This window comes from Quercus lobata, chromosome 4 (assembly GCF_001633185.2).
Source record: "Quercus lobata isolate SW786 chromosome 4, ValleyOak3.0 Primary Assembly, whole genome shotgun sequence".
Lineage (NCBI taxonomy): Eukaryota > Viridiplantae > Streptophyta > Magnoliopsida > Fagales > Fagaceae > Quercus > Quercus lobata.
The window spans coordinates 47,528,667-47,549,274 of record NC_044907.1 but is presented as its reverse complement, the minus strand read 5'-3'; the positions used below and the strand labels follow the sequence as shown (position 1 = coordinate 47,549,274).

Genomic DNA, 20,608 nt, shown 5'->3' with positions numbered 1-20,608 from the left:
GCAAAATAATCCACATGCATTTGTTGGTCAAGGCAAATTGGCCTTTTTCACAACTGAAATCGCTCCGATATGACAACCTTTGTGGTAAATAACTAAATAAATCTGATAAAAATATATACTCGGATCACCACCAAACCAAAAGTCCACAGCCATTTTGTGAAAGAATGAAGTCACTCTCATTCAGTATTTTACATAGCAAATGCATACAATATAATCTGCTTTCTTTTATTCTTTTGACCAACTTTTTCCAAATAGGTGTCATACATGTGATCACCTATAATGCAGGGTAGAAGCATGGCACTGTAAAAGGAACTTCTTTAGGAACTAAACCACAACTCTCTACAAAAGGAGAGTGATGTGTACGACCAAAGCAGAGGTTAATGGCCCGTATCATCTTCATTATCGCTTAGGTTCATTCAAGTTCTTTCCCTCAAAAAATTTACCCAACATTCGTTCAAGATCCTCCACTCCGTACTTGATGTACTTTTTGAGGGTTCTTGCCACTCTCAACTAGAGGCCTGTAAAACATCCAAAAGCAAGTGTAAACAAGAAAGTAATGACAGAGTAATGAGGAATTATTAGACAGCCAATGAAAATACAATCTATCTGCATGTATTTTGCATAGCTTTGGGTCAAGTACCCTAAGTCATTTGTAGCTCTTACATAGAGCTTTCTAGCATTTTAAATATGACCATTTAAAAAATGTGAAGAATGACAACATTCAAGTGTTTCATTTATCCATTACTGTTATTTGATAATTTTTAAATAGACCTCAATTATTGACTTTGTAATGAACACATCCTGAATGAAACATCTTTTACACACACATACACAAACACATGCTTGTGTATGTGTGTGCAAGCGTGTGTGTTACACTGTTACTTCAAGTATGAGAAAACGCACCCAAAACGTTTTACAAAAGATCTGTAGGCAGGCAACAACACTTCCGCAACCGCAAGCCTTAGAGACTCTCGCAACTCAGTGTCAGGAACTGTCCACTGAGATTGCTTTTGATGAAGTTCCTCAAATTGCATATTGAACGTCTTGAACCTGAGAAATCCCACCAGGTCAGAAAATTTGTGACAAAAATTACTTGAAAAAATCCTATAAAGATTTAACACATTATCAACCTGTCTTTCACCAATGCTCTAGAAACTCCACTACTATTTCCTGCATCACCACCTACTGAACTCCCACCCCCGGACGAGGTTAAGCCTTGGATAGTGAGGCACCGAGAATCTGCAAAGGAAAAAAGCACCTGCATTTAGCAATATGAAACCAAGTTCCTTTCCAGATCAATGCTTTAAAGGGAAATAAGAGGCATTAAGCATAATCAGGACAGGTTACAACGAGGGTGTTCTGATTTTCAACCATTAGCACAGCATAAAATGTCAAACTTCAAAGTAAGAACTCGAATTAACTATGATAAAAATACAACAAAATGAGGAATTTTTAAAACACCTTTGGTGCATATGATGAAACTAAATCAAATGTATTCCAGTTAAGAAGGCATTTATTTGAGTTTGCACTATATTGTTTAAATAGAATTAATATATTGTTTGCCTCATATAGAGTACAAGACAACTCATCACAGAGAAAAATGTATCAAAGATATCTGTGATACTATGCTCATATATATTATGATTTAAGATGGAATTGACAAAAATACACAGATCAATGAGTAGAATAGTGTGAGCTTTATTGTATGTGTACAGCCATGCTTATGTCTATCAAATAAAGAAGAAAAGAAACTCTACAAAAGGTTTATTAGAGTTTAGAGTCTTTAGACATTAAATTGATAGATGGCACTTTAGTGTAAAATGTTGCTCACACGGGTTCAGACCAAAAAATTGTAACACACACACACACTCCCCAAATAAAGCCACATGTGAATGCACTAACAAGTATGAAAACACAAGAGCTATTTAGACCCCCAAATTAAAATTACGGCTCGATTGATTTTATTCTAACTTATACTTCGTGCGGAATAGATTAAATGCAAGCGGATAAACAAACAAGCTACTCTAATCCATATTCATAATAACACAGTAGTAAAATGAAAGGAAAAAGAGTAGGGAAGAAAGATGCAAACACAAAGACAACATAGTGATGTGTTATCGAAGAGGAAATCGAAGTCCTCAGCGTAAAACCTCTCCGCCGCCCTCCAAGCGGTAATCGATCCACTAGAAAATCAGTTGAGATACATGGGTTAGCAAGAGACCCTCCAAACCTAATCTACCCGATGTATCTAAGCCCTCCAAACTCCTACTCCAACAAGGCTTCTCGGAACCATGTCTTGTCTAGCTCTCTGGATCCCACAACAAGCTCCATGTTGCATCTGCCATCCTTGGCTTCTTCCAATGCTTCCCAGCAGCACCAAAACCTCACTAACACACTCTGAAAGGGTGTGATAAGTATTTGGGCTATCAACCTCTCAAGGATATGAAAATAGAGAGGTAGGAGTTGAGGAAAATCCACAAGCAAATGTGTAGAGATATGTAGGTATAACAATCTCTAACTCTTAAGGTTTGTGACTAGGGTTTTCTCTTAGAAGCGCTCCTCAACATTTATGGGTAATATGGGTATATATAGTATGGGTACAAAAAGTGTGTATCAGATAGGATGATCTAGCAAGACAGAATGTTTCACGAGTGTCTCGCAGGAAGGCCTTACTCGCGAGCTACTCGTGAAACGCAGTTGTCTCCATTTGTTTTGACTCTTTGCATTCCAGTCATATGCAGGGCACATGCATCATTTCGTGGGATGTTTAGTCACAAACTACCCACGAAAACTCTTCAGTCTTCAATTGCTTGAATCTTCACACTCTCTTTCTCTCTCACACAACCCTTACAATTAAAGCCCATAATAAATACAAGGTATAACAGATTGAATAAAATTACAATCAAATTTGGCACGGAATTAAAGCCAACAAAACACATAGTTGTAAATTACAACTTTACAATCTCCCCCTTTGGTTATTCCGTGACAAAACCCCTAAAACAAATTCTAGACTTAGACGTGAGTTTAGGAACAATGGCAAAACTCGCTCACACCTAATCTAGAAGCTATGAAGCACTTGCACGTATATGCCTGTAACCTGAAACACTCGCACACAAACAAAACTTTCATTAAGCTTATGACAAGTTAAATACGTGGTACGTACATGAGTAAGTAAAGTGCGATCAAGTTTGTAAACACTATAAAACATATAAGCATATCTTGATCAAACAAGTTCAGTCATTAAAGAATGACTACAATGAACATTTAACTAGTAAATGCTCATCCGAACATGCAATGCAATGAAGACCAACCACAATGATCAATTGCATGTCCAACACACAGCCAATGCAAAATACACGAAGTATATGCATTTAGGATACAAGATCCTACTAGGGTACAAGTGTGAGGTACTTAAGACATATTAGCAATATCTTAAAAGTACCAAAAAAAAAAAATGCTACAAAGCATTGAGATAAACACAAATACTGAATATAAAACTGAAATAAAGAACAAAGTACTTAAACATAAAGAAAAGCAATGCATAAAGAAAAGCAATAGAAACTATAAACCAAACAGCAGCTACTAGCTTCTCCTCCTCCTATCACTACACTCCCCCTATCAACAACACTAGCTTTTTCTCCCCCTATCAACAACACCATCTCCCACTTTTTGTCATGGAATAGCTAGTCTTCATGTTCCTCTAGCTTCCTCTGAACTTGGTCCATCTAAGACTGCAGAGATGTGAACTTGGTCTCGAAGCGAATGTGTTGGGAATGCATGATGGTAGCTAGTCCAGATATTTTGGTAGTGATCTCTTGGAGAGTAGCCATGATGCTGTCTAACTATTCATCATAGGCATGGGAGGTAGAGCTTGAGCTTCCTAGAGTTGCATGACTTTCTTGCTTGGTACCCTTCTTGGTGTGACTCATACTTGCATGGAGAGTACGAATGTTAATCGGACTTGGCCTTGGGTATAGGCGCTCATCTTCCAAAGGATGGACACCTTTGAGCTTCAAAATCCTTGAGATAAGGCGACAAAAAGGAATACAATTCCTTGAGGTAGTCTTGTCAACCGTTTTTGCCAAAATGTGGAAGATATGAGAACACACATCAATCTCTTTGTCAGTGATCAGATCATGCAAGAATAATGCTCGACCGAGATTCATGTAGCCGGTGCTTAATAAAGGATAGAGGTTGCTAAACATGATCATTGTGAGTAGCCTTAATTCGGGAGAAAGAGATGTCACACTTATTGACTTCCCATTGGAGGAGAATTCCAAATTATCTCCTAAAGCTTCCCGAAGAAACTCCTCATCCAAATTTAGTTCATCATATACCGGTGGTATAGGTAATATTGGCCAGTTGATGTGTAGGATTTTCGCCAATTAGATAGGTGTAATTGAGAACCTCTTTCCTCTAACCTAGCACTTGATCTCCTCTCCTTCAACAAAGGCATTAGCATAACACTCTTTCACCAAATTCTCGTATGCATCCTCAAGATTTGAGAGAAGAAAGTTCTAATCCTTAGTGGCAAACCATATGGGAATATTGGTGTCAAGGAGAGACGGCTGGTCAATGGCTCTTTCAACAAACAATGGAGCCACTCGAAAGTAGTTCTGATATGTCTGAAATGCAATATAGGATCTCAACAAGTCAGGGTCATACACTCTCGTTGAAGAGCAAGTCCTTTTTGACCTAGGTGACGGGTCATCAACATCAATCACCAGCTCTTTCCCTTTGTTGCTGCCTCCTTTCATAGTTGAGCTTTTAAACGGAGACATCTACACACAAAAATAGAAATACAAAGAAAAGAAACAGGTGCACAAACATAAAACAGAACACAAAACTTGATTAGATTCAAGTTAGTTCCAAACTAAAAGGAAAACAACTTAAAACAAAGTATAACTGACTCAAAACAGAACAAGACAAGTTTAAAACAACATGCTATAACTGATAGAACATGTAAACAGTATTACAATGTAAGAACTAAGTGACTGTGCATGTGAGTGCATGTGGTGTGCATGTGTGTGCAACATGTGATGCACGGGTTGTGCCTAGTGGGTGCCTAGTGTGTGCTTGGCATGGCATTGAGGCACAAAAAAGTTAAAGTGTGTAAAACACACTCCTATTGATCAAAACATGTCTAGCATGTTCAATCAAAAGGAAACCCAAGTATTGGAACTCATTTGAGTCCAATTCAACACATGGATGTCACTAGGACATTCTGTCAAACACCTAACATGAAACAGTGAGCAACACCTATGAATAATGTATGAATAAGATGAAATCTGCCTCAATACATGATTAGAAGGCCTCATGGGGCCAACACAGATACAAACACAGCAAATAGGACTCAGCCCAATCAAAATTTTGAAAAAAAATTCACAAAAATAAGAACCCCAACCCAATTTTTGAAAATCCCCAATTTTTACAACCCTAAGCTAAAATATGCAAAATTTAAGACAAAAGTGAAAACAATGTTTAGGAAAACATACCTTAAAGTGATTTTGCAGAGATTTTTGCTTGAAAATGATGGGGTTAGAGTGAAAAATGATTTTTGGTTAAGAGGGGTTCAAGAGAGGCAGTATGAGGGAAATGAAATGATTTTGAAAAAATGTCACATCTGCTACATAAAAGCTGAAAACACACGTTTTTTGCGGGTTAGGTAGTCACGAGATTATTCCCAAGACACACTAAAGCTTTCGCGAGAAGCTTTTAGTCGTGAAACAGTCGCGAGATAGTCGTGATAGCCTTTGTATGAAATTGAAAAATTTCCAGTTTTTATCTTAAACCATTTTGCGAGAAGGGTTTAGTCGCGAAATACTTGTGAGATAGTAGCGAGACTCTCTATGTGATGTTGAAAAAACTTTATTTCCCTTAAGCACTTTTCCCGAGAAGCTCTAAGTCGCGAGCTTCTCGTGAAACTGCCTCTGAACCAGTTTTTGAAGAAAAACACAATAATGCATTTTGAACAAAAAATAAAAAATACGAAAGTATAAAATCACTTTCAAAAACAAATAAAACACTCAAAAATCTTTTTGGATTTGATCGACAAGTAATTGAGCATACACATCATATTTGAACATGTACAATCACACAAATGAGATAAGCATTATTTGAACAAAGTCTTGTGTGTTGTGGGTGAGTATCAAATGTAGAATAGTCCTTAAACTAGAGTGAAGTTTCAATGATCAATTCAATCAAGTCATACACAACTGGTACTCAGTCCAATGGACTATCTCAATTATAGAAATGAGTATATCTGACCTCCCACAAGAGAATGATTACAAAACTTAAAAGCTTTTCATTTAGCTTCTACATAAATCATAAAATTTGATCGTTTTTGGATAATACATCTCTTTTTGAGATCAGTGCTTGAAATTTAACATTGAGAGTTAGCCTTTAGCTTTTTGAGCACCATAAATTTCAATACAAGAGTCGCTTTCCCTTTTTCCTAGTGAAATACTAGTATGTGCGACAGGCTTTTGTAGCTCATAATCTCTTTTTCATTTTGAGATTTACATTTGGTGAGCTCTATTTCAAAAACAGAAAAATAAAGGTGGGAAGATATATAGGCACAAGTCTATGCAAGTATCAAGACCATCAAGACTATTAACCAATCATTCATGACAAGCTTGAAGATTTATTTACAACGATCATCCATAGTTTTCAAGATTTTTCCCACAAAGATATATAGGCATACATAATAAGCTAAGCTCGTAAAAGCATTACGCCATAAGTACGAAGGTACTAGGCCAAACTCACATGTGATATACACAACACAAGTGATAAAACTTTTTAAAGATTTTTCAATTTTTATGGGTTTTTAAATTTTTTTTTAACACACTCAAAAATAGAACAAGTAAAGGAAGATCAACAAAATGTAAAAACATTAAAAGAAGAGAAAAACAAGCACAATTTTCAACCCATGCTAGAACGAAAACAAATAGCACACGACCAATCAAAGTCACAAAGCATAGGAAGTATTAATGCATGGACATGTTGTAATGCTTATGCATGAGTACCCCTCTTCAACCACACGACACGTGCGTTTGGGGTGATATCCCTAAAGGAAGGATTGGGTACGAGTGTTGTGGCTTTCAAATGTTAAAGCTTGCCAAACATGTGGTGAATGTATCAATCATTTTCATCACATTCATCACTCTGGAATCACCATCTCGACCTCCTGATTGCTCAACAACCCAATTCCTTTTGTCATTTCTTGGTCCTCTTGACGTCTAATCACTTGCATTCTTTAATGCTCTAAGCTTATGACAATTTGGTCTGGTGTGTCCTTGAAGTCCAAAGTGATGGCAGAAGTGTTGTGTTCTCGGACCTCTTTGTGACTTTAGAAGTGAATTCCCTTTACCCTTAGGTTTGACCACTGGTTGTTTAGGAGGCTTAGTCATAAACCGTTGGTCAGTCACATTCTTCTTCTTCTTCTCCGGCTTCACTTTATCAGCATTTGTGGTAGCTACCATCGGTTCTTTAGCTTTCACAAACTTCATATCTTTGGTCACTTTGACACTTGAACTGCTCTCATCGATGTATCCTGATCCGCTTTTATTGAAGAATGGTTTTTGATGAGCAAGGACTTCATGAAGCTTTTTGGAGGAAACTCACTCTACTTTAGCATTGGCTTGAACCACCTCAAGCTCAAGGAATTTTATCTTTGAGTAGGCTTCAATCAACTCTCCATTCAACGTTTCCATTTCACATTTAGTCTCCTTGTACCGCACTAGAAGACTTCTATAATCTTCCTCTACTCTCTTCATCTTTTTAATGGCTACCTTAGCCACTTTTGCATATTTACTGGTCTTTTCAAGGAGGGAATTATAGGTCTCTTGCAGTCCCATTGTTCCTTCATCTTCCTCATCATCAGATTCCTCAACTATCCCAATTGACTCTAATTCAGTGTGCTCACCAAGCTCTTCCACTAGAACACTCAAATCATCTGAAGATTCCACATGAGCAATGGTCATGAATGCAGAGAAGTTTCCCTGTCCATCATAGCTTTCATCTGAATCTAATTTAGAAAAGTCTGAATCACTTAGAGTAGTGGCATACATTTTGCCCTTCGCTTTCAAATAATTGGGACACTTTTTCTTGAAATGTCCATGTCCATTGCATTCAAAGTAAGTGATTCCTTGAGAGGATTGAGAGTCCTTTTCATCTCTCCTCTTAAAATCCTTTTTCTCCTTTCCGAAATTTGGTAATTTTCCCTTCTCAGCAAACTTTCCATATTTCTTGAACTTCAAGAACTTTCAGAAATTCTTTACTAGGTATGCCACATCTTTATTGACAACATCCTCATCTGATGAGTCATGAGCTTCTACCCTCTTATTGATCGTCTTAAGAGCAAGGGATTTGCTCTTCCTTTGTGAGGGCAATGACAACTCATATGTTTGAAGTGAGCTAATTAGTTCTTGAACTTTGATATCATCAAGGTCCTTGCTCTCTTCAATTGCTGTAACCTTTGCACGAAAGCTCTCTGGCAATGATCGAAGGATTTTCCTCACTATCTTTGAGTCCTTCGTTTTTTCACCCAAGTTGAACTTGCCAATAACCACCTCATTCAGCTTTCTATAAAATAAGTCAAATGACTCGTCCTCACTTATTTTCAGCTTCTTAAATCGAGTGGTCAACATTCGCAACTTAGTGCCTTTCACTTTCTTTGTTCCTTCATACATGGTCTCCAATATTTGCCACGCCTCCTTGGAAATAGTGATATGAGATATCCTGTGAAACTCATCTGGAGAAACACCACAAAAAATTGCATTCAATGCTTTACTGTTAGCATTAGCTGCCGCAAAAGCTGCCTTATCCCATGTGGATTTAGCAGCCTCCGGCCTAGTCCATCCAACATCCACCGCATCCCAAACGGTTTCATCAATTGAACACAAAAATGCCCTTATCCTGACTTTCCAAAAGGCATAGTTGCTACCATCAAAATATGGTGGAGCATTTAAAGATTGAGACCGGTCCATATCAAACGGGGTCAGGGATCACACTAAGAACCACAGCAAGTGCACCTGCTCTGATAACAATTGAATGCTCTAAAAAGTGTAAAAAAAGAGCTATTTAGACCCCCAAATTAAAATTACGGTTCGATTGATTTTACTCTAACTTATACTAAGTGTGAAATATAGTAAATGCGAGCGAATAAACAAACAAACTACTCTAATCCATATTCATAATAACACAGTAGTAAAATGAAAGGAAAAAGAGTAAGGAAGAAGGATGCAAACACAAAGACAACACAACGATGTGTTATTGAAGAGGAAACCGAAGTCCTCAGCATAAAACCTCTCTGCCGCCCTCCAAGCGGTAATTGATTCACTAAACAATCAGTTGGGATACATGGGTTAGCAAGAGACCCTCCAAGCCTAATCTACCCAATGTATCAAAGCCCTCCAAGCTCCTACTCCAACAAGGTTTCTCGGAACTGTGTCTTGTCTAGCTCTTTGAATCTCGCAACAAGCTCCATGTTGCATCTGCCATCCTTGACTTCTTTCAATGCTTCCCAACAGCACCAAAACCTCACTGACCACACTGAAAGGGTGTGGTAAGTATTTGGGCTATCAACCTCTCAAGGATATGAAAATGGAGATGTAGGAATTGAGGAAAATTCACAAGCAAATGTGTAGAGATATGTGGGTATAACAATCTCTAACTCTCAAGGTTTGTGACTAGGATTTTCTCTCATAAGCACTCCTTAACATTTTTGGGTAATGTGGGTATATATAGTGTGGGTACAGAAAGTGTGTATCAGATAGGACGATTTGGCAAAACAGAATGTTTCACGAGTATCTCGCGAGAAGGCCTTACCTGTGAGCTACTCATGAAACACAGCTGTCTCCATCTGTCTTAACTCTTTGCATTCCAGTCATATGCAGGGCACATGCATCATTCGCGGGATGCTTAGTTGCGAGCTACCTACAAAAACTCTTCAGTCTTTAATTGCTTGAGTCTTCACACACACACACACACTCACTCTCTCTCTCTCTCTCACAACGCTTATAATTAAATCTCAAAATAAATACAGGGTATAATAGATTGAATAAAATTACAATCAAATTTGGCATGGAATTAAAGCCAATAGAACACATAGTTGTAAATTACAACTTTACAACATGTTTTTAAAGATAAGATGATAAAATTGTCTTTCTAGAAACAGATCAATGCAACACCAAGCAACGTGACATATCAACAGAAGATTCAGATGTGGTTTCATTCAGTAGAATGTTACCTTTGCCCAAGCATTCCTTTTGTATTGATTTGCAAGTTGTTGCTCAATCCTCCTGTGTCTCTGCACCCAATCGTCCCCTAACAAATCCTTGGCTTCTGACTTGAAAACAGATATTAAAGAAGCACCAGTATTCATAGGCAAGAAAATCATTCAAGATTTATAAAAGAATTCTGATAATATGTACATGACATACCTGCACACAGATCTGACCATATGATGAATATTATTCATGAGAAATAAATGGGTCAAAGCAGGATCTTTATACTGCTTAGATTTTCCATCCAAATTGGTTTGAAGAGCTTGCATTATTCTCATTGTTACAGAGGCCAACTGCAAACCCGTTTCGTCTTTGTTATCAAATTCTAGAAATTTGGTGCATAATCTTAAGTTAATCATTTGATCGACATTAGTAGTTAAATCAGAAAAAAAGTATAAATTGCTCAACTCTCCAAAGGCAAAAAATTAATAATAGTAATAATAACCTAACATATAGGATTATGGCAAGATGAAATCTCATAAAAATATGTGATAATTTGACATATTTGAATTCTTTGTGGGCTAAAGTTCTAGGCCATGGGTCTTTAGTCTAATAGTATGTAAGCTCAGTAAATGAGCTTTCATTTAGCATTGTTTAGTTTCTCAAAGTTAAATAATTTTTTAATTAGAATCCTAATGTCTTCTCTTTCTCTCTCTATTTTCTTTTCTTTCTTTTTCCCTACCCACCTATTCCTCCTTTAGTGTTACTTTTCACAGGCTTGGACAGCTTCCAGTTTCAACCTTTTTCTCTCTCTCTCTCTCTCTCTCTCTCTCTCTCTCTCTCTCTCTCTCTCTCTCTCTCTCTCTTCCCACCTATTCCCCCTTTAAAGTTTTTCACAGCCCTTCGATAGACTCAATTTTCATCTCTCTTTCAACCCTAAATCAAGCCCATTTCTCTTACCAATTTGAAACCCTTAAAACTCCCCGCATTTTCACTACCCACTAGTCACCAAACAACCCCTAATCATACTTTAGAACACTTTTTTACCCCAATGTTTGATACTGTGAATTCTTCCTATATAAAAATGGTCACTTGTAAATACCCAACCAAAAAAAAGAAAAAAAAAAGCAAAAGAATTGTTGCTTGTAATTCAAGAATTTTCCTTTTCACGTATTTCTAAAAAACTACCAAAATTACCCTTCAAGTCTCCTTTCTAGGATCTTCTAAAAGTATTCTTCACAAGGCTTTCTATTGAATTGTTATGTCAGTAAGAGAAAAAATCTCAACCTTATTTTAAGGCAGTAGCACTTCCCAACAAATTAGAACATGAAGCAAAGTCTGAGACAACTAAAAATTAAAAGTAAAAGAACAAATATAAATGGATAAGAATAGAAAATAAAGATAAAAACAATGAAAGATACTAATATAAAGGTACATTTTTATTTTTCATAGGTGGATACATGTGAAGTCACTACGGCTTTAATGGCTTAATCATCAACAACTAGAACAAAGTAGAATGTATGAAATTAGATTTTACCCTGCCACAAAGAATGGGATTATAGGAATAGCAAGAACGGTTAGCTGAACTTACTAAAACAGAAACTTCACATAGTTAATGACATAGCTTGTCAAAGGATGGACAGTTCCATCCAAGACAGCAGTTTTAGTTGCATCCTGAAAGCTCGAAATTGTATGAAAACACAAGAGCTTGATTAGACCCCCCAATTAAAGTTACGACTCGGTTGATTTTACTCTAACTTAAACTAAGTGCGGAATAGAGTAAATTCGAGTGGATAATCAAATAAACTACTCTAACCCATATTCATTAATACATGGCAGTAAAATGAAAGTTAAAAGAGTAGGGAAGAAGAATGCAAACACAAGATAACACGTCGATGTGTTATCGAAGAGGAAACTGAAGAACTCGGCAAAAAACCTCTCTGTCTCCCTCCAAGCTGTAAATTGATCCACCAAACAATCAGTTGGGATACACAAATAGCAAGAGACCCTCCAAGCCTAATTTACCCAATACACCTAAGCTCTCCAAGCTCCAACTCCAAAAAGGCTTCTCGGAACCGTGTCTTGTCTGGCTTTCTGGATCCCGTAATATGCCTGATTGCATCCACCAAAGCTTGCCTTCTTCCAATGCTTCCCAGCAGCACCAAAGCCTCACTTGACACTCTGAAAAGGTGTGGTAAGTGTTTGGGCTATCAACCTCTCAAGGATTTGGAAATGGAGAGGTAGGAGTTTAGGAAAAACCACAATGGATTGTGTAGAGAAATGTGGGTATAACAATCTCTAATTCTCAAGGGTTGTGGCTAGGGTTTTCTCTCAGAAGCACTTCTCAACATATGTGGGTAATGGGGGTATATATAGTGTGGGTAAAGATAGTGTGTATTAGATATGACAAATTGGCAAAACAGAACATTTCGCGGGTATCCCGCAGGAAGGCCTTACCTGCGAGACACTCGCAAAAACCAATTGTCACCATCTTGTCCTGACTCTTCACATTCCGGTCATGTGCTAGGCACATGCCTCACTTCGCAAGAAAGCTTCTTGCGAGCTACCCGTGAAAACGTCTTGTTCTTCACTTTGCCTTGAGTCTTCATACACTCTCTCTCTCACACAACCCTTACAAGAAATCTCACATAAAATACAAGGTACATAAGATTGAACAAAATTACAATCAAATTTAGTACAGAATTAAAGCCAACACAAAACAATTGTGAATTACAACTTTACACATCCTTTTCAACAACTTCTTCAAAACTCCAAAGGTCTCCTGAGCAATCTGAGCGAGCCATTTTGTCAAACCAAATGCATAATCTCTTATTTCATTGCAAGCCTTACCTTTAAAAATCATTTCAATCTACAAATAAATTCAGTTACCAAAGCTAATAAACTGATTTGTAGCACTATTGAAATATGACTGCATACAAAGGGCAACTACTAATTAAGCATAAGAATCAGTTATACCTTGAAATCATTTACAAGTGAAATAAAAGGTAGATATGATGTACAAATGACAAGATAAAATGATTTCATCGAATATACTTACATACCCAGAATTAGGGTAATGTAGAAACCATACCATTCTATATAGGACCGAAACAAAAGGGTAGCTTGTAGGATGATTTCAAAATTAAAGAATATTTGAATTGATATCTTTAAAAGATTAATAGGTAGCACCAAAGAATAAAAGGCTATCTGCAAAATTTATCGTCTTCTCCTGCCCCTAAAAAATTGTCAATTTCTTTCTTCAATTAAAGGAAACACATTTTGAATTTTTTAGGAATAATTTATATAATCAAAGAAAAGTAGCAGTCTAAAGAACCTAGTAAATACATCACATTTTAAGAAAAATTTATCCAACTAATTCTGAACAACCTAGTAAATACAAGAAATTTCTTTAAAGAGGGATTCTTTGAAAACTATGAATGGATTACAATCAGAATGAGAGGGATTCTATGAATTATACAATAGAATGAATACCACTAGCTCCAATGATCCTAGACTTTTCAAACAACAATCTCAAAAACAAAATTTTTAGCTCCATCCAAAATAAAATGAAATAATTATAATTTGTCCCTCCTAGCCTTGTCATCTACCCTAGTCCCAATGAGTCACAAGTAGCAATCTTAGTGCAGGTTTCTATGGATTAGTAATATCAACTATACCTTTGAATGAAGCTCCTGCATTATCTCATACATGTCCAAAAGTACAAATAACTTCTCCAGTGATCTTTTGCTCTTGGCAATTGCATCCCTAAAATTATGTAGCATTGAAACACAGCTTGCAGTGACCTCACCAAAACACTGATCCCTGAGAGAATCAAAGCATTCAAATATTTGATCACAAACTATCCGCTCTCTAACATAAAGTAGTTTGACCTGTTCATGCATAACAATATATTTAGAACATGAAAACTACCAAATTTGTTCAAATTCCAGACAAGTACTTATAGCAATACACATGAAATGAATCCAATTCCCGATTTTGGTCTCCAAAACCTTCCTTGCATCTTCTAAACATCCTCTTTGCTAGGTTTTTCAACTCCTAATTTTCAGAGGCTTTCTTCTAGAACTGAAGAACGAGTATCCCTATACAAAACAAGAGAGTACTTGTTGAACATCTTGATACTTAAAAAATAACATGTGTGTGTGTAATAACAACAAAACCTTAAGTTTCAAAATTATGGAGTCCACTAGGGATGTTCAATAGACTTATCTGGGTTGACCACATGTATTCATCTCCATCATTCTATGCTATACAAAATCATAATTCTTTATCACTTCCTTAACTAACATGTCCTTGTATTATTGCTTTCTCCAATGTTATGTGCACATCCAATTCTACACCATATATATTAGAATGCAAATTTCATATTGGATTAGATCAATGAGGGAAAATAACAATGCATACATATGTCAATTATCTACACCATCTCTGTGAATAATCCAAATCCATTAGAAGAAAATTGTAAATATTAGGTACAACAGTTCACTAGCAGGGTTTAATGTTAATGATAAAATTACAATGCCAATGAAGAAACAAGCAAACAACATGGGAATTGCAAATTGGATCAGTTTTAATAATCCTAATATATACACAACCTTATACTGCTAAACAAACTTAGATTTCCCAATACAAACTTAGCTGAGCCCATGGTTTTAAAAACCGGACTAAATTGGCCAGTTCAATCGGTTTAACCGAGAACTGGATACTAATCCAATCCGGTTATTTAGTAAAACCGAAATGAAGAAAAAACAGAAAACACCAGTAATGACGATTCAACTAGGAAAACCGAAAACTAGGATGGTTGAATTGTTTTTGTTAAATTAGTGAAACATATCTAGAGTTGTGCGTTTTGCAGAAAAATCTAGTTGTTTTTTTTTTTTTTTTTTTTTTCCAAATATGCGTCTGTGATGACTGAAGTAAAGCATGGCATCAAAGGTTAGCCTCTTGGAGCAATTAAGATTTCAAATCATGTGTGGAAACACAGATCTTCACACACAAAGAGTGAAAAATTTTCAAATATTCATAGAAAAAGAGAGGTTGGAAATTATTTTTTGGAATTGGGAGAGGAGAGTTGGAGTGGCCACGAAGCAAAGCACGAACCCGGTATTGCTTGAACTTCTTGAAATGAGCTTCTTCTTCAAAAAGAGGGAGAGACTAGAGAGAGATTAATAAACAAAACAACTGAGGGTCTGTTTGGGATCCGCTTATTTTGCTGAAACTGAGAACTTTTTGTTAAAAATACTATAGATAAAGGTAAAAGTTAACTGAAATAGTACAGTGGGACCCATAAATAGTATCAAAAAGTGCAGTAAGACTCATAAATAATAGCAAAAATAAGCTGAATAGTAAAATAAGCTGACTTTTTAATTTGGAGCCAAACGCACACTAAACTTCTACTTTTACAAACTGTGTGCTCTGCTAGTCTGCTAGTGCTAGCTGTATACACAACAAATCAATGAGAGCCACACCTTTGTTTTTTAGTTTTTAATTTAGAATCAATGAGAGCCACATAAGTTTGATATTCTTTTAAGCCTTTACTTTTTGTTTTTGTTTTACTGGGCATTTTGTACATTGTACTACTACTTCGCCTCAAAAACATTATAATATATAATATATATTACCACTACTTGATAATTATGATTAGAATATAAAAAAAAAAAAAAGTAGTAGTTTTAATTAATTAAGTGAATAAACTTAAAAAGTACTTAATTTTTCTCTAACATTAATTCATTAATATATATATATATATATACACACACATATACACATATAAATAAATAATAAACTTTTTATGCTTAAGATTACAATTGAACATATGTGATGGTCCATTTGAAGAAAAATAATTAAATATAAATAAAAGTATCACTAAATGTTATGTTTTTACATTTTGCTATTTTTTATTCTCTAAATATAAGATGTGAAAACTCACATAAATTTTTTGCAAATTTTTACCTACATATTAATAGTAATAAACTTATTATATTTTTATTTTTATAATTATAAAATTATAGAATAAATATTTATGATGCCATCGATTGGACCAAAAAATTGATAACCAGACTTTTTCGGTTCTTTGACCATGTCGGTTTTAAAAACCATGGTTGAGCATGGTCTACAATTCTCAAATTGTTATCACGGAGTCCAAGCTATTTTCCCCCCTTTTCTGGATTATATATTATTTTATTAGCAACTCTAATTCAGAATCCTGGTAACCAGGAAGAATCCTACTAGATAATTTCTCAAGTAAGTTTAATGGAATTTAGAGTAAGAACTAAGAAGATGGTTTCCTTGCTCTATACTTTCTCCTCTTTGTTCTTCTTTTTTATAATATATATATACATATATATATATATATATATATATAACTGAAGTCTTTAACTTTTTGTTGATCTCATCAGAATTTGCCACATTATTATCATTATCAGCATTATTAAAAAAAAAAAAAAAAAAAAAAAAAAAAAAAAAAAAAGGAAAAATTTCAGCTAAAAACAAACTATTTTCCACAATGGTGAAAATCAAATCCCAGATACCCAAAAATTTCAATTAAAAAACAAAGCTCCCAAAAACTTTCTTCTCCTTCCCCAAAACCCAACTCTGAACGCCATTCTCCTTCTCCTCTCTCTTCTCTATTTCTCCCCCTCATCTCTCTTCTCTACCCTTTTAGCCTCCTCTGATTTTTTTTATTTTTTTTTTCAATTCAATACGCCTTATCGCAAAGAGGTGAAAATCAAACCCGACAAATTAACTATGATAAAAATACAACAAAATGAGGAATTTTTTAAACACCTTTGGTTCATATGATGAAACTAAATCAAATGCATTCCGGTTAAGAAGGCATTTCTTTGAGTTTGCACTATATTGTTTAAATAGAAGTAATATATTGTTTGCCTCATATAGAGTACAAGGCAACTCATCCCAGAGAAAAATGTATCAAAGATAATTTTTTTTTTATAAGTAAATGTATCAAAGATATCTGTGATACTATGCTTATATATATTATGATTTAAGATGGAATTGACAAAAATACATAGATCAATGAGTAGAACAGTGTGAGATTTATTGTATGTGTACAGCCATGCTCATGTCTATCAAATAAAGAAGAAAAGAAACTCTACATACAGTGGCGACTCCAAGAATTTTTCCTAGGGTGTTCCTAATTTTTTTTTTTTTTTTTTTAACTTGAAAGATCCAAAGCCATCATCAAGGAGATGAAGATGAATCTCCAATGCCCGAATCCCAATGCAATTTGCTCTGGACTGGAGCTCGAGTTGTGTTGGCTGACCGATCTCTGATATGGCGATGGTGATGCCCGATCTATCTGTTGGCTTGTGTTGCAGTGTTGGCTGTGTTGCTCTATTGACGTTTTTGTCTTTAGGTGTGCTTTAGTGATATCTGATTTAGTGGCTTGAGGTTTCTGATTTAGTGATTTGTAGTCAGGGACGGAACTAGGATTTTGAGTGAGGGGGGGCCAGAGTATGAATATATATATATATTTTTAGTGAAAATGCAAATTACTATCCATTTGGCACTAACAAACTATCAATGTGCTAATATGCAATTAGAAAAATGCTAAAATTATTAGAAAATTTTTAACAAAAAGTTTACAAATTAATGTGGTAATTAATGTAAGTAGTGTCTGTGGGGGCCAGTCAATCAACAGACTTATTAAGGTCAAGATAATTAGGCCTGTGGCCCATCTGAGGATGCAAATTTGTCTGAGGAGGCCCAAGTCAAATCGTAAGGGTAACCACATGAAAGGAATAGTGAATAATACGAAAGGTAAGTTCGGTATTCGTCCGATGACATAGTCCTCCTCGGCAGAATGAGTCCGAGGATGATCAGGACGCCGTCTTCTTACAATCATACCTCGGAACTATGTCACCACTAAAAGTGAGATAAGGGACCAAGGGTATGAAAGAGAAGGCAAACAAATATCTATAACCACAGCTGCCTCCGCATTAATTATCTTTCAACCAACTCTCTGGCCGCATTAATGTGGAGGTGATACCTAAACAGTGATGAAGCAGCCTTACAGCTATTCACAGGAGGTTCCAGGAAGTGTTAGATGGGACAGAAAGAAATCCTCCAAACCCAACCTACACGTGTGCGGTGAAGATGGTACGAAGGGGACAGTATATAACATGAAAGAATAACTCGCCAAGAAAGGGGGGATAAGAAAACAAGAGAGAAAAAAGAATACAGAGAAGACAGACCAAAAAAGAAAGGAAACTTAGAACATCACTTGCTCAAAGAGATACTCATACTGACCTCAGTTTTAACCCATCTATAAACGTGGGGTGAATCGTTTTTCTTTTGAAGTGTTAATCTAGCCCTTACATAACCACGCTTTACAAATTACATTGTTTGGGCCATTTACGTACGAACCCAATACTCGTTTGGGGTTGTTGCAAATCAAGTCCATACAATTGGCGCCGTCTGTGGGAAGGACTTGAGTTAACCTGAGAGAAATTCGGTGCAACGTTCATAATGGAGGAAACAGGCCCACGTCAACTAGATGGTAACCCACGCCAAGTGGACTCAAGGGGCTCCCAGCACGGTGATCCCCATCGAGGTCCCGAGCGGAGGGAAGGCCGTGAGGGGAGTGTACACACAACTCATACCTCCAAAAGTCATTCCCGGGGAAGAGTCATGTTTCCCACGAAAAGAATGATAGGGACCTCCAGCGCGAGATTGACGTGTTGAAAAGGGAGTTGGGCCATGCACGACGTGAACGTTCCCCACCCGGCTCCGAACCATCGTCCGAGGAGATGGATGGAGCCAGTTATAGGCGGAGGTCACGAACTCCACCTAGTGAGACTTTCTCCTATGAAGAGGAACGCGGCCATCGGCATAAGCACAGAAGCTCGCCAAGTAGGGGTTTGGGTAATAGTGCCATGAACAAAGCGTTGAGCCAGGTTTCCAAATCACCTTTTATGAGGAGCATAGAAGATGCAGCTCTTCCTCGGCGGTTCCACCAGCCTACGTTCGCTCTGTACGATGGACGGTTAGACCCGGTGGAGCATGTTAGCCATTTTCGCCAGAAAATGGCTATTTATTCCAGAGACAAAGCCTTGATGTGTAAGGTTTTTCCATCAAGTTTGGGTCCGGCGGCAATGAGGTGGTTCAATGGGTTAAAGGCCAATTCTATTGGGTCTTTCAAAACCCTTACTCGGGCCTTTGGCGCTCGCTTTATCACCTGCAGCAGGGTACCTCGGTCTTTGGGATCCCTGTTGTCTATGTCTATGCGAGAGGGTGAAACTCTCAAAGCTTATTCAGACAAGTATTGGGAAATATTCAACAAAATAGAAGGAAAGAATGACGATGTGGCCATAAGTACTTTCAAAGCTGGCCTCCCAACTGATCATGACTTAAGGAAATCCCTAACTGGTAAACTGGTAACCAGCGTACACTAGTTGATGGATAGAATTGATAAGTATAGAAGAGTTGAAGAGGATCAACTTCAGGGAAAAGGAAAAGCCAAGGTAGTCCCTCAGGAGAGGAGGGATTTCAGGTCGGACCGTTACAACAATAACTGACCTCGGAGAGACTTCGTCGGACAATCAGGATCCGCGGATACCCAAGCGGTCAATGCAGTGTTTTGGAAGCCAGTGCAGCAGGTTTTGCAGAAAATAAAGAATGAGCCCTTTTTCAAGTGGCCGAATAAGATGGTAGGCGAGCCCAGAAAACGCAACCCGAACTTGTATTACCACTACCATCAGGATCATGGGCACACGACGGAGGATTGTAGGTGTGAGACCATTTGGAACAGCTGGTCCGAGAAGGGAGATTAAAGCAATTCTTGCATCATTCTAGCGGTAGGGCAAATCAAGCGGGCCCAGAGATACGTGGGGAAGCTTCTTCAAGGCTCCTTCTTAGAACGATAAACGTTATTTTTGCTGCCCCAGGGAGGACCGGGTCTTGTCCTTCCAGGGTACTGTCGGTGTGTCGGCCCCTGGCCGAGGATGATTGCTAGGTACTGAAGAGAGCCAGGGTGGACGTCCCCCTGGTTCTGGGTTTCTCAGATGATGATAAGGTTGGAACTATACAGCCCCATGACGATGCCCTGGTGGTCACGTTGAGAATTAGCGGGTACGACGTTAAAAGAGTGATGATAGATCAAGGTAGTGCGGCCAACGTAATGTACCCGGACTTATATAAGGGGCTGGGCCTGAAGCAGGAGGATTTAACACCATACAGCTCCCCCTAGTGAGTTTCGAAGGAAGGAAGGTAGCTCCGAAAGGGCTAATCAGGTTACCTGTGCAAGCCAATGTGGATGTGGTGGAGGTGGACTTCATTGTGGTAGACGTTTTCTCGCCATACATGGTGATCATGGGCAGACCTTGGCTTCACGCCTTGGGAGCAGT

General features: G+C 37.3%; 1 pseudogene; it reads right to left on the bottom strand.

Annotated features, from left to right (window-relative positions):
• Positions 1–329: 329 nt before the first annotated feature.
• The window catches only part of LOC115985353, a 30,993-nt pseudogene continuing 10,714 nt past the window's right edge, over positions 330–20,608 (bottom strand).